We start from the raw sequence: 13,424 nt of genomic DNA, 5'->3' as shown, positions 1-13,424 counted from the left end.
GTTTTTAAAAAGAAATCTATCTGTGTTTACACACACACACACACACACACACACACACACATGCACAAAGGAAGACTCAAGGTTAAGAAAGATATGTTCCAAATATTTAGAAAACATTTAGAAATAATTAACAATGGTCATTGATGCTGGTGGAATTATAGATAATTTCTACTTTTCTCTTTTGGCTTCTGTTATTTTCTATTAAAAACTTGTATTACTCTTTTTCCTACCTTTAGAAAAATGATGCAACAAACATTGAGAAACCATAATTCAAAAGAGAAGAGATTTTCTTCTCTTTTCAAATGAATGGCTTACACTGACAAAAACTTGGCATTTTACTGTCTTCAATGCTAGTCACATAAGTGACTAAGTAAAAGCAAAAGAGAAGCATTTGATACTTTCATGAAGTTTTAAGGCCAAAGGAAAGCTGAATCAGATTTCTCTCTCTCTAACACGGCTTTGTTATAATCTCTATTGGCTTTTTCCCCTAAGATGCCTTTATCTAGTCTAACATTTCCTAAGATAACTTCATCTAGTCTGACTTCACTTTCAGGGGTTAGTTACATGAGCTCTTCCTTCTAGGAAATTTCCATTTCACCTAATAGTGAAATTGCTGGAATGACTGAGTTAACTTTTGGCCGCCTCTCTGTCTAGTACGACTCTTCCTGACTCTGTGCCCTTGTAACCAGGGTGAAGGGGATGAGAAAAAGCTTCCTCAAGTGGAGTTAGCCGACAGAAATGGGTCATCTGTGATAGACTGTTACCCTCACTAGGAGGGGGAAATGATTTGACCCTCAAATGATACGCTGTGTTGCAGAAGTGTAGTTGTCGAGATTTTTCTTCTTGTTGCTTTAAAAATCCAAAATTTCTATTTAACAGCAGGATCACCCAGTTTAATTTTTCCATCCATGGTTTTCAGGCCACAAGGTGGAATTTGGGGACTGAATTCATGAAGAGGCAGCGTGGTGGAGGGGCAAGCCCTGACATGGACCCGCCGCGGGGCCTGACTGGCACCTGTAGAATGCCCGCTAGGGGAGGGTTCTTCCCGCTCGTTACCTTGATCCCAGCGCATCTCTGAGCTTTGTTACAATTTCACTGTTGACCCCTGATGACCCAAGACGCAGTACTGTTCAGTGTGGTGGCGACAGTGTTCAAGTATAAGTCATCCAGGCTGGTAAAGTGGCACCCATTCCATCCTTCTGTTGTCTCCAGTGCCTTAAACACCGGATCCTGGGTTTCCTCATATGTAAGATGACTGTAACACAGCAACTGTGAGGTGCTGTTTTGAGGGTTAGAGAAATAATCCAGCGAAACTAGTTCATGGTAGGTCACTCCTAATTACTGCTCTGTAGCTGCACTGACCAGTGTAGTTGTTTAGCCACTGTTTTTTACTTACATTAAATTAAATTAAGGAACAGTTCTCTTTCTTGGCAGCACTAGCCCCATTTCAGGTACTCAGCAGCCACCTCTGCCCGGTGGCTGCCGTGTCGTGCATATTGTATACATGTTGAGAAGTGCAGGTATAGAACATGTCCATCATCACAGAATGTTCCATTGGACAGCACTGCTCTACCGCATTAACTTTGATGTTACACAACTACCAGACCTTAGGGCTGACCAGAGCCATTCCCTTAGTATTGAAAGCTCTCCTGGATGTTTACCTGGGGAGGTGAGAGTCAGAGGAGGCCAGTCTTGGAAGGGTGTCCTTTGTTCACCAGAGATAGAAGGGAGTGATGTTTGTTTCCTAAATGAAGATAGCGTATCTATAAGCCAGATATTTCAGCCCTGAAAAGATGGAAAGTTGATGCCAAGGAGAACCTCCAGACAGGGCCAATTTCCACCGTGCATTTAACCAGACAACAGCAGGAGAAGGGGCCGGGGGAGGATTCCGACTTTTGAGTCAGCAGAGAAAATATTCTTTGGAGGTAGAGTTTGGAAAGGACAACTAATCTGTTTTCCAAACAGATTTTCTTTGTAAATAACTGACAGGAGATGGGCTGCTTCTATCAAAGTATTAACCCAAATGATGGGGGTTAATCATTAAACCTTTTAGGTGGTGGCTTGCTCGTTTGTCTGATATTCTAATCCGGGTCACAGAATGGCTAAGGGAATTTAACTCAAGGGCAGGGTTTGTTTTCTTCCTTTTTTTCTTTCTCTATTTGCCTTTTGTTTTCCATTCTGAAACTGTGTTGTGGCCTCCTTTTCCTGGTGACTGCTATTCATGTTGAACTCTGTGAATCAGGTATGTCACCTCGAAAATTAAACATAGATTACATTTTCTGTTGTCTGATTGGCAAGTCTTTGACATAAAGAATTCGATATTTTTCTGAATTTGCAAATAATGTCAAGGCTTGAAAGTTGAGCTTGTGACTGTTTTATGAGTTTGGAAAAAAACATTGCTAAACCATGTGATGACTGGGGTGAAACTTTTGGGAATATTTGGGGCTGAATATTTGTAGCTCTGTTTTCAGGTCGTTCCAGTTGCATTAAGTATCAAGACTTATCAGGCTCTGTTTGGCACATTTTGTCATCATATGGTGCTCTTTCAAGTGCTCCGTAGCCACCTACGTCTAGCAACTGCCACATTAGACAGCACAGATATAGGACATTTACATCATTGCAGAAAGTTCCATTGGATGGCACGGTTCTATGTCATTAACTTTGATTTTTTTACAACCTCAGAAATTGGGGCTGACCAAGACCATTCTGTTTACCAAAAAAATGCTTTTAAAATGAGCTTAATATCAGATTAGCTCAGGAGATAAAGCAATAAGTGGAGCATTTTCATGTTCATTTTAAAAATTGATTTTCTACTAACACTGTGCTTTCTTTGTTAATGGGCCCTTCTGCAGAGTTACCTTAAGCTTGAAGAAATTATTCCAAAGACCACTATCTGATGTTTTATGAAAGTAATAATGGATTCAAATAGAAATTGTTAATAAAATGATTTTGCTTATAGTATTTACTATATAGTATAGGCTAGAAATCCAAACTGATGGATAAATATATGCAACTAGTATGCATCACTTGATCTGTGAAGACATAACTGAAATATAAAGATGTGTTCAATTCACTTTGAAACATTTATTGAGCACCTATCATGTGTCAAGTATATGCACAACAGGCAGCTAAGCTGCCACAAACATTCTTGTCCATATATTTTCCATTTGCTTTCTTTTTCATGGGTATTTACCAAGGAGAGAAATTATAGGTCATAGGGTATACATATGTTTAGCTTTAAAAACTCTTTCCTTATCCTCTTTTAAGTTGTACATTTCAATTCCTTTTATGCATGGAGCCTATCTCCTTGAAGGCCTATAGAAATAAGTTACGTTGAACACACAAGCTTTCAGTTCTTTAACACTTGCACAAGGCAAGTGGTTCCATTGACAGGATACTGAATCTAGAACTACATCAATCCTGTTCTGATCTTGCTTGAGGCTTTGTTCTGTGACCAGAACTCAACTCCTACTCATCACCAGTCAGCTCACACTCTTGGAATTAAAAGGAAGCAAAGAAAGGACAGGAGATAAGCTCAAATTATACCAAACATTTGAAAAACAACTCAGATTCATGCTCCGAGGAGAGCTGGCTGGCATCTTCAATTTCATCTGCTGCACTGAGCTTATCATTATCATTCTCATCTGCACTTGGGCAGGCTCATCCCCATGTCAGCCTTCTGTCAACAAGCCTTTCATGTCTGAACAGTGTTTGTGTTGATCCCTCATCAACAGTGGTCTTTTTTGATTTTTACATTTGTAGACATGAAATCTTTCTACAGTGTAGCTCTTTAAGCAGGGAAGCAAACCAACAGGAGAATGAAACTCCAATTCATTTTCACTTATATTTATGAAAGTCACTTTGAGGAAAGAGGATCCTAAAATTATTCACTAAAGTGAGGATTTTGATCTTATTTGTATTTCAGCAAGTCATTCTATTCCTGCCTCAAGTTATCTCAGATATACATGGGAGCCTATCTAAAGCCAGTTCTTCCTTTGTACTCAGAGAGTTGTTTCATTGCAATGTCTATTCATTTAAAAAAAATCCATCCCCTGAGCAAAATAGCCATTAATGACATATAAGAGCTTCCCCTGGTTTTCAGTCAATGAGAATGCCTCAGACACACTGGTGGCTTCACATTTTGTCTGCTGATGGGTGGGGAGGCTATAAGGGACTTGTGTTGAAATTGCATTTTGACAGCAAGCTCCCCTTTCACTGAGATCTCACGTTTATATAGAGTAGATATGAGAGAGGTACTGATAGAAATTATTATAGGCTGAAGTCCCCCTAGATCATCCCCTGGAGCCACTACTGTCTACATACTTACACTTTTACTTGTATAAAGTTGCACGAAAAAGCAGCAATAAATTTTGGGTCACAAGTGACATAGCTGATAGCTATCACTAGGCCTATGGTACACAAAATCTCCCAAACCCAAATTGGGCAACATAGTTGACTCCTGAGTGTCCTTAGGAAATGCTCTTCATGGTATCTGTAGACCAGCAGAGAGATTGGTGGTAAACATGTATTATGAAGGAAAAGAACTGATTACTTTGTTAATAATAGGGTAGGGTGAGAACTTTCTTATGTTCAGCGATCACAGGAAGGCGTCCGTGAAGAGTTACCATTTAAGTCAGGACTGGATTAACAAGAAGGAGCCTGTAAGGGGAAAATGCTCTGGGCAGGAGGAGTTAGCTCTTGGCAGGACGCCCTGAATGGAGAGATGGGCTGATCTTGCCGCCAGGCAACAGGAGTCCCAGCAATACTGCTGTCAGGGCGCTGAGTGATGAGGGCTGCCTAATGAACCGGGATGTATTTAAGATGGACTACCAGCGCTGGGCCCAGTTCTCCACACGCTGCCCTAAAGGAGGCTGCATCTTTACATGAACAGGTTTCCCCTATGGGGAGGGGCACCATGCAATGCAAGATGGGATTGGAAACAACTCTGCAGACAGGCTACCTCTGTCAAGTATGGTGAGTGAAGGGAAGACACCAGTACTTTGACAGCAGGGTCAGGCTTTAAGTCTTCTGCCTTTCAGAGGTCTTTTGGTGTTAATGTGGGGCAGAATAACTTCTGGAGGGTAGCTGCTATGGGATGAATTGGGTACCGTCAAAATTCCTATGTCGAAGTCCTGATGCTCAGTACCTCAACATATAACTGTATTTAGAGATGGGGTCTTTAAAGAGGTAATCAATGTAAGATGAGGTCCTATAGGTAAGCCCTAATACAATATGAATGGTGTCCTTAGAAGAAGAGATTAGGACACAGACTTAAACAAAGGAAAGACAAGGTGAAAACAGAAGGAGAGGATAGCCATCCACAAACTAAAGAAGGAGGCTTCAGAAGAGATCAGTCCTGCCCACATCCTGATCTCGGAACTCTAGCCTCCAGAACTGAGAAAAAAATAAGTTTCTGTTATTTAAGCCACCCAATCTGCAATATTTGTTACAACAGCCCTAACAAACTAATATAGTAGCAAATACCCCTTTCCAGGATGGCTTCAGGGATCCAGATCTTGGACATGTGTTGTTTATTTGGTTTTTTTCCTCATTGCTTACTCTATGGATATTGGAGAAAACTGAAGATACTGAGATAGGCTGGACTGAAAATGTAAAGAGTAAATCACTAAAGATAGTCAAGTAATTAACAGAGTAGTGAGTACCCTCATTTACATCCCCCGTTTCCCCAATCCTTACTACACTATCTCTTATATCAAGCATGATCACCTCAAGTGACACAGAGCACAGTGGCTCCTCTGCGTATTTGGAAACCTCCAGGGGTGGCAGGGCTGAGGGGGGCAAGGGGTTCCAGCGTGCAGACACCATGCAGCCCGGCGGGTGCTGACAGCCAGTCCACTCTGATGTGTTGGTGCCCAGGCTGCCCTACTGGTTCTGTGTTTTGAATAACACCCTTGCTCGTCTCCCTGCCTACCTCAAGTCAGGCAGAGACCGCTAGTAGAGAGAGGGGGTGTCTGTAAGGGAAGAGATTGGCACCTTCCTTTGTGATTGGGTGCTCTCCAACTGGCAGACCTTCTCAGGACAGCTTGCAGCTTGCCACCAGAGTAGATGCACCTGGAGTTCTAGACACTGTGATGGTCCACCCACCCCTGTGCCGTGGGTGGAACATAAGCTGGTTGCGTGAGGGTGAGTGAGGACAGGTTTGCAAACTGTCTGCACTGGGATGGATGCCTGGGGCCACATGGAGGCTCCGAGGGGAGCCAGATCTGATCAAGTCACTGTCTGCTGGGGCTGAGTACCCAGTGCAGAAGGGAAGGCGCAGAGTGGGGCTGGGAGGGGCGAGATGAAAGAAGATGGCCAGAGTGCATCGTGCACGTCAGGGGAAGGTGCAGCTTGCAGGTCCCCAGACAGTCTTCCAAGTCCCCCCGAGTGCACTCTACACGGAGAACGTGAGGACTCCTGCCCTGGCAGGGACCATGAATAGCCAGAGGGCACCACAAGGAGAAGGAACCTTGCATTTTTCTTTTCTGTCTGATTCCCACCCTCTCCCGCCTCCCTTTCCCATACCTCAGTGAGCAGGAATGGGGTGGGTGGGGAGGAAAGGGGTGACATGCAGGAGGAGCTGAGCCCGGAGAGTAAAGGAACAGAGCGCACTGCTCAGGTCAGCACTGCTGGGGGAGAGAGCCTGGGTGTCAGACGCAGGAAGACAGTGTCATCGAGGTTTGGCTAAGACTGGCTTGACCTCTCTCACAGCCAGAAATGACATGAAGGCTCCATAAGCTGCTCTAGATGTTTTCAGGAAACCAAGGAGAAGGAGCTGACCGGTCTCACGGCAGTGGTGTGCAAAACTGAAGCCTCTTTTTTGTTGTGATCTAATGAGGGCCTGTGGTGGGAGCTGTGGAGTTAAGTAACCTCTGTGGGAAGCCTGCTGTGGAGGCCACTACGTGGGCCCTGAGAGTCAAATGATGGATAAATCCAGGTCCCACACAGCATGGGCCCACACTCAGGAAGCTGGCCCTGGTGGACGTTATAGGAAGATGGACAAGGTGTGACAGAAAAAAAGATACTTCTTCTAAAATCATTACTTACAATCTTGACATCAAATCATTTTCTTACTATTTCCTAGATTTTCTGAAAAGTAGAATAGAGGACAGAAGGAAAAGTTTAAGTGGTAGAAAGTTCTGGTGACATTAGGTCAGGTTACTTGAAGTTTTCTTGGGACTTTGATCGAAGATGGCAACCACATGTTTTCAAGTTTTTACAATAAGCTTTAGGCCAGATTTTCTAAAATACTTCCAGAAAACTTTTTAAATGTTGAAAGTATCTCAAGAAAATATGATTAAGTTTAAACTTCAGTCTGTTTTTCCCATTAAGCTGAGATTTTACCTGCCTAGTTTACTCAAATATTGGCTTTTGGGGATAATTTACCATATTCAGCTGGGGGGATAGAAGTCTGACCCAGGCACAGTGTTGTGTTTCTGAGTTAAATGGTGGGGGGCATGGAATGGGTTTCTTCCTCTAAATATTCAGGGATAAGTCTTGTGATCTGAGAAGGAACAACACGCTGTTGTATCCATGGTAAGGGGATTAACGGTCTTGTGCTTGTAAAAGAGCAGCCCGGCCCCTATTTAGTCCTTTGATTTCCAGAAACAAGAGCCTGATTCTTCCCTCCCCTGGGAGGCAGTTGGCCCTATCTGGCGCCAGGGATGGGAAACGGGAAACGGCCCGGGAGCCAGTTCTGAGAGAATTACCTTCAGACCAGGGTTCCCCACACTCGAGGAAAGGAAGTGGACATTTTTGCCTTTTTACCGATTTGCTGACAGAAGCGATTTGTATGTGCATAAATATTGTCTTTTTGTAAAGTAGTCAGACAAAATTATTATTCAAGTGAATTCAAAGAATTCCAACAGACCCATCTATATTTACAAATCTTGAAAATATAGGATTTCTCTTCAAGTCGTGCTAATGGCATTTCAGTTTATTTATTTCCACTGAGGCAAAATTGACATACCACATTATATTAGTTTCAGGAGAACAACAAAATGATTTGCTATTGTTATATACTGTGAAATGATCACCACAGTAGTTCTAGTTAACATCCTTCACCATACATTGTAACAGATTCTTTTTTCTTATGAAGAGAACTTTTAAAATTTAGGCATTTTAGTTTCTTTCTTACATCAACACATTCTTTCAAAAGACGTGGTTGGTTCAATAAGTGTTGGTGGCTGATAAATTTCCCATTTTGTGCAGATCTTAGTGGCTTTCAGTGAGGTCACATTTGGAAGAAAGACCATGGAAGAAGTCATGCTAGTTGTGCATAATCTATAAATGGGAGGAATTTGCATCTTTTGGGCGCTAAGTAAATTAACTACTGAAATCTGTACAGTCCGTCTTCGTGTAACTTCCTGTAGCACCAACTTTCCTTACATGTACACCTTTGCTTGGCTACCCCTAGCTACACTATATTCAGACGTCTTCTTATACTGGAGACTCTTCTGTGTTGTTACATTGTCTGAGTATTTCTGATTGGGAAACAAAGTTTTAGGGAAGTCGTCTCCCTCCTTTCCTTCCTCTCTTTTCTATTATTGCAGCGCTGGCCCAATTTACTTTGTCAGTTTGACTCCTTTGGAATAATGTAGAAACAGTGAGTAAAATCAATGGAGTTCATTACTCCATTTTGTTAATTCATTCATCCATCCATTCTTCTCACAATCCCTTACTGAGGGCGCACAAGGGCCACACTTCAGGAACACAGGGGCTCACAGTGCAGGTCGGACTTGAGCCGTGCCCTGAAGCCCCAGGGCCCGGAGATTCTTGTGTTGCAGATGGACAGAGTGTTTGATAGTCTCCCAGGTGACGCTCAGCTGATAAAAATTTAAAAGGCTGTTCTAAGCTTGAAGACTGTGAAGTCCTACTCAAGGCAGGGATCAGAGCCCCTCCTGACAAAGACTGTGGACAAGCCACGTGAAACCCAGAAGCCCTTTGCCCTCCCCACTGTCCTGGGTCTATTCTCAGACGAGGCATGGAGGCCTGAGGGCAGATGCTGGCATCTCGGGAGTTTTTGCTTCCATTTGGGCTTCAATCTTCTGGTGAGCTCAGAGGCTGTGACCTTGATCTTCAGGGGTCTTAACAGCACTAAACTTCTAGACCTGGCACTTATGGGCAGGGCCATGGAATCTAAAAGCCCTCGCAGCAGGGCTCTTTTCCTACCCATCCCTGGCCATATTGGCTAATCATTGTTAGTTCTTAGTAAACATTTGTGAGTGAATGAAGCATGCTTAACATCTCGGCTCGGAAACCAGGGGCCTGTCTGTGGGGTACGGTGGACACAAGAAGACAGTGTCCTTCCACCCATTTCTCCTTCTTGTCGCAGCTTAGTCCCCTGGGTGGGTATTCTCCCGGTGACCGTGGCGGGAACGGCCATGGTAGGAGTAGCTCCCCGCTGCCTGGGTTTTACCTCTTGTTGGACCTCGGTTTCTTACTCTTGTGGTAGCCAAGACATCAGTTCATTTCTCAAAGCATCATCCAAACAAGGAGAAAGCTGCAGCACACAAGGGTGTCTCCATCTTCTTCTCAGCCTTTGCCTTGCAGCTGTCTCCAGAAGCAGGGTGTGCTTGTCCCTGGCCCCTTCCTCACACCCTTGCTACTGTAGGAAGTGGGCTTACCCGTTACTAGTTCAGCTGCCTACATCTGAACAAAATGTAAACACATCTCTGTGATTACATTTCTACAGGTGATGTTTGTAGAGGACAAGTTTACTCTTTTGTTTGCTTAAAATCTTAGACGTGACTCTTCTTGACCGAGTCATCATGTAGGACGGATACTAGTATTCTTCTATTGAGGAAAACCCTGAGCAGCTAAGACTATGCACCTTTTTTGCTAACATGAATCGTGGAGAAATGATGGAAATGGTGCTTCTTAAGACACCAGTAGAATGGGAGATACCCTGATAAATACTCAACACATTTGAATACATAACATAACTAATTTTTAAAAATTTGACATAATTATTAAGACCAGCATTATGCTGATGGATGCCAGTATCTTACAGTTTAATACAGCTTTCTTATCTTCAAAGTACATTTGTATTTGTGATATATTATCAATGAAGCCAGTAAGAACTATTATTGATCCATTGCCTTTTTTTTTAAATTGAAGTACAGTCAGTTACAATGTGTCAGTTTCTGGTGTACAGCACAATGTCCCAGCCATGAGCATATATACATACATTCGTTTTCATATTTTTCCATTAAAGATTATTATGAGATACTGAATATAGTTCCCTGTGATACACGGAAGAAGTTTGTTTTTTTAATCTATTTTTATATATAATGGTTAACATTTGCAGATCTCAAACTCCCTAATTTATCCCTTCCTACCCCCTTTCCCCAGTAACCATAAGATTGTTTACTATGTCTGCAAGTCTGTTTTCCTGTTTTGTAGATGAGCTCACTAGTGTCCTTTTTTTTCTTTCTTTAGATTCCACATATGAGTGATCTCATGTGGTATTTTCCTTCCTCTTTCTGGCTTACTTCACTTAGAATGATGATGATCTCTAGGACCATCCATGTTGCTGCAAATGGCATTTTATTCTTTTTATGGCTGAATAGTATTCCATTGTATAAATATACCACAACTTCTTTATCCAGTCATCTGTTGATGGACACTTAGGCTGTTTCCATGTCTTGACTATTGTATACAGTGCTGCTATGAGCATTGGGGTGCATGTGTCTTTTTGAATTAGAGTTTCTCCTGGGTATACGCCCAGGAATAGGATTGCTGGATCATATGGTAGATCTATTTTTAGTGTTTTGAGGAATCTCCATACTGTTTCCCATAATGGCTACACCAAGCCACATTCCCACCAGCAGTGCAGGAGGGCTCCCTTTCTCCACACCCTCTCCAACATTTATCATTTGTGGACTTTTGAATGATGGCCGTTCTGACCGGTGTGAAGTGATACCTCATTGTAGTTTTGATTTGCATTTCTCTGATCATTAGCAATACTGAGCATTTTTTCATGTGCCTACCGGCCACTTGTATGTCTTTGTTGGATAATTGCTTGTTTAGGTCTTCTGCCTGTTTTTGGATTCGGTTGTTTGTTTTCTTATAGAGCATTTTGTTATGTCCAGGAAACTTTAAAAATAACTGCTTTGCTCCTGTATTTCTGTGTATGTGTGTGTGTGTTCGTATAAATCTGAAATATATATACTATATACATATGCATTTACAAAAGAATTGCAGAGATAACACAGAGAGATTCTGTGTGCCAGCGGTCGTCGACCTGCAGGGGTTTTGTCCTCCCACTGCCCCCGAGGATATGTGGACATGTCGGGACGCATTTTGGCTTTCACAGTGGGATGTACTATTGGCATCTAGTGTGTGGAAGCTAGGGAGGCTGCTACACTTGCTACAGAAGAATAGAAAACCTCCCACAAGCCAGGGTTATCCAGCCTAAAATGGTAATCATGCTGAAGCTGCGAAACTCTACTCTAGACCCATCACCTGCTTCCTAATGCCGTTCTGTTAAATAACCATGATCGATACATCGAAATTAAGAGGTTAACATTGGTTCAGTACTATTAAACTATGGAACTTTTTGATCTCCTTTTTAAAAACCTATGTCCTTTTTCTGCTCCAAAACCTACTCCATTTTAGTCTGATCCAGTCTGTGACAGTTTCTGCAACTTCCTTTGTTTTTGATGACCCTGCTCTGCCTGTTGTTCATGACCTTGACACTTTTGAAGACGTTTCTAAGTGTGCCTCACCTGTGTATGGTACTGACCTCATGCCCATAGCATGTGCAGGTAGCATATAGAAATGTAGTGTGTTGTGGGGTTATATCTCTGACTGAGGGTGCTGTGGCATTTACAGGGAGGCGATGAGAGATAATCACGTGATGCTAAGCTCAGGAGAGTCCCACGTAACAAGGACTTTCCTACTCATAATGCCAACAGTACCCTCACTGACACATTAAGCCCTTTCTAGTAACTCATGTAGAGTGAGATGCCTTGTCTCAAGTCTAGCAAGTGGTAGGTAGTAGACTTCAAAACAGAAGCTTGATTTTTAGAGTTTTAGTCTAGGGCTTGTTATATCCAACAGTAACTGTCTCTATTGAAATGTTGGGTTGAGTATGTTCAGCAGCAATTTTAATACTTTGGAACTCTTTATTTCTAAGTGGGTAAAATATTTTCATTTTATTTGCCAAGGTGCCACGGTGAAGTGTGAGTTGCCACCCAATGGAAACAGAGTGAAGAACTTGAATTCGTAGTAAGGGACAGCGGAGTTCCATGGTGATGGGGAGAGGAAAGCATTTGGGGTCGCAGTGTGTTGATGGAGTTGTGTGCATCCGTCCTCCAGCTCTGTTTTCCTTCCTAGAGCATCTCCCCACCTGCCAGTGTGTGTATTTGTTTATTTAGGTATTGACCTTCTGTCTCCGCCCCCTCAGAAAGCATGCTCCAAGGGAGGGGGAAGGGACTTTGCTTTGTTTGCAGCTTATTCTCTGAGTCTCTAAAGAGGGGTGCCATGAAATTCATGTTTGAACAGCATTTAGAGAGGCTTTTGATGGAAAGAACAATACAGGCGAAGCATTCAGATGACCTCTTACCTGGTTTCTGGCTTCCTCTGTTATGCCAGCAGTGTCACTTTGTATTTGCCTAATTTCTATACATGCCTTGTGCTATCCGTAATATGCCCCTTCCCATCTTCTTCATTCAACAGTGTAGTTTTGAGATTTGCCCTTTTATAAAAGAAAAAGTGTAACTCTAGATGAGTAGTTTCCCCCCGGGGGTGGTTTTTGTCCTTCAGAGGTTATTTGAAAACGGCTGGAGACTTTTTGATCATCGCTTCCCGGAGGTGGCCCTGATGCTGTCTAGTCAGTAGAGGCCGGGTTTGCTGCTCAACATCCCTCAGTGCCCAGGGCATCCCCGACGTGGAATTATCTGGCCCAAAGCTAATTGTAGAGAAACCCCGGGCTCTGTCTTTCCTTTAATCTGTGGATCAGTTTACCCTGGATAGCACATACCTCATTTACTTTATCCCTTCCCCTGCTGGTGGACATTAGGTTTGTTCCAGTCCTCTGCTCTGACAAAGGGTGTTATCAAGAACATCCTCAGCAATCGGTGCGTGTGTTGTGTGTGTATGTGTGTGTGTGAGTGTGTGTTTGTGACAGCCACACTCTGTTCTAGCAAACACTTCCAGATGCTGTTCCCAAAGAGCCGAGCCCATTAACACCCACGGCACAGCCTAGAAACCCAATTCTCTGCATCTTTACCAGCACTTGATATGATTTAAGTTTTTACTTTTCGCCAAGCTGAAGAGGTAAAATGAGTAGCTCATTTTAAAAAATCTGTCTTGTCTGGTTATTGATAAGGCCAAAAACATGAGTCGTTCACAGCCAACAGCTTTCTACGAAACGGGGGAAGTGTTTTTGCCAAGCACACACCACCTTGTTTTGTTCATCT

General features: G+C 42.8%; 1 protein-coding gene across 1 annotated transcript in view; it reads left to right on the top strand.

Moving 5' to 3' along the window:
• Nucleotides 1-13,424, top strand: part of CLTRN (collectrin, amino acid transport regulator) — a 128,708-nt gene that overhangs the window by 50,100 nt on the left and 65,184 nt on the right. The window lies entirely within an intron of this gene.

Source organism: Vicugna pacos, chromosome X, assembly GCF_048564905.1.
Source record: "Vicugna pacos chromosome X, VicPac4, whole genome shotgun sequence".
NCBI classification, from domain to species: domain Eukaryota; kingdom Metazoa; phylum Chordata; class Mammalia; order Artiodactyla; family Camelidae; genus Vicugna; species Vicugna pacos.
Note: the sequence above shows the minus strand (reverse complement) of the source record. Positions and strands in the feature narration are given on the sequence as shown.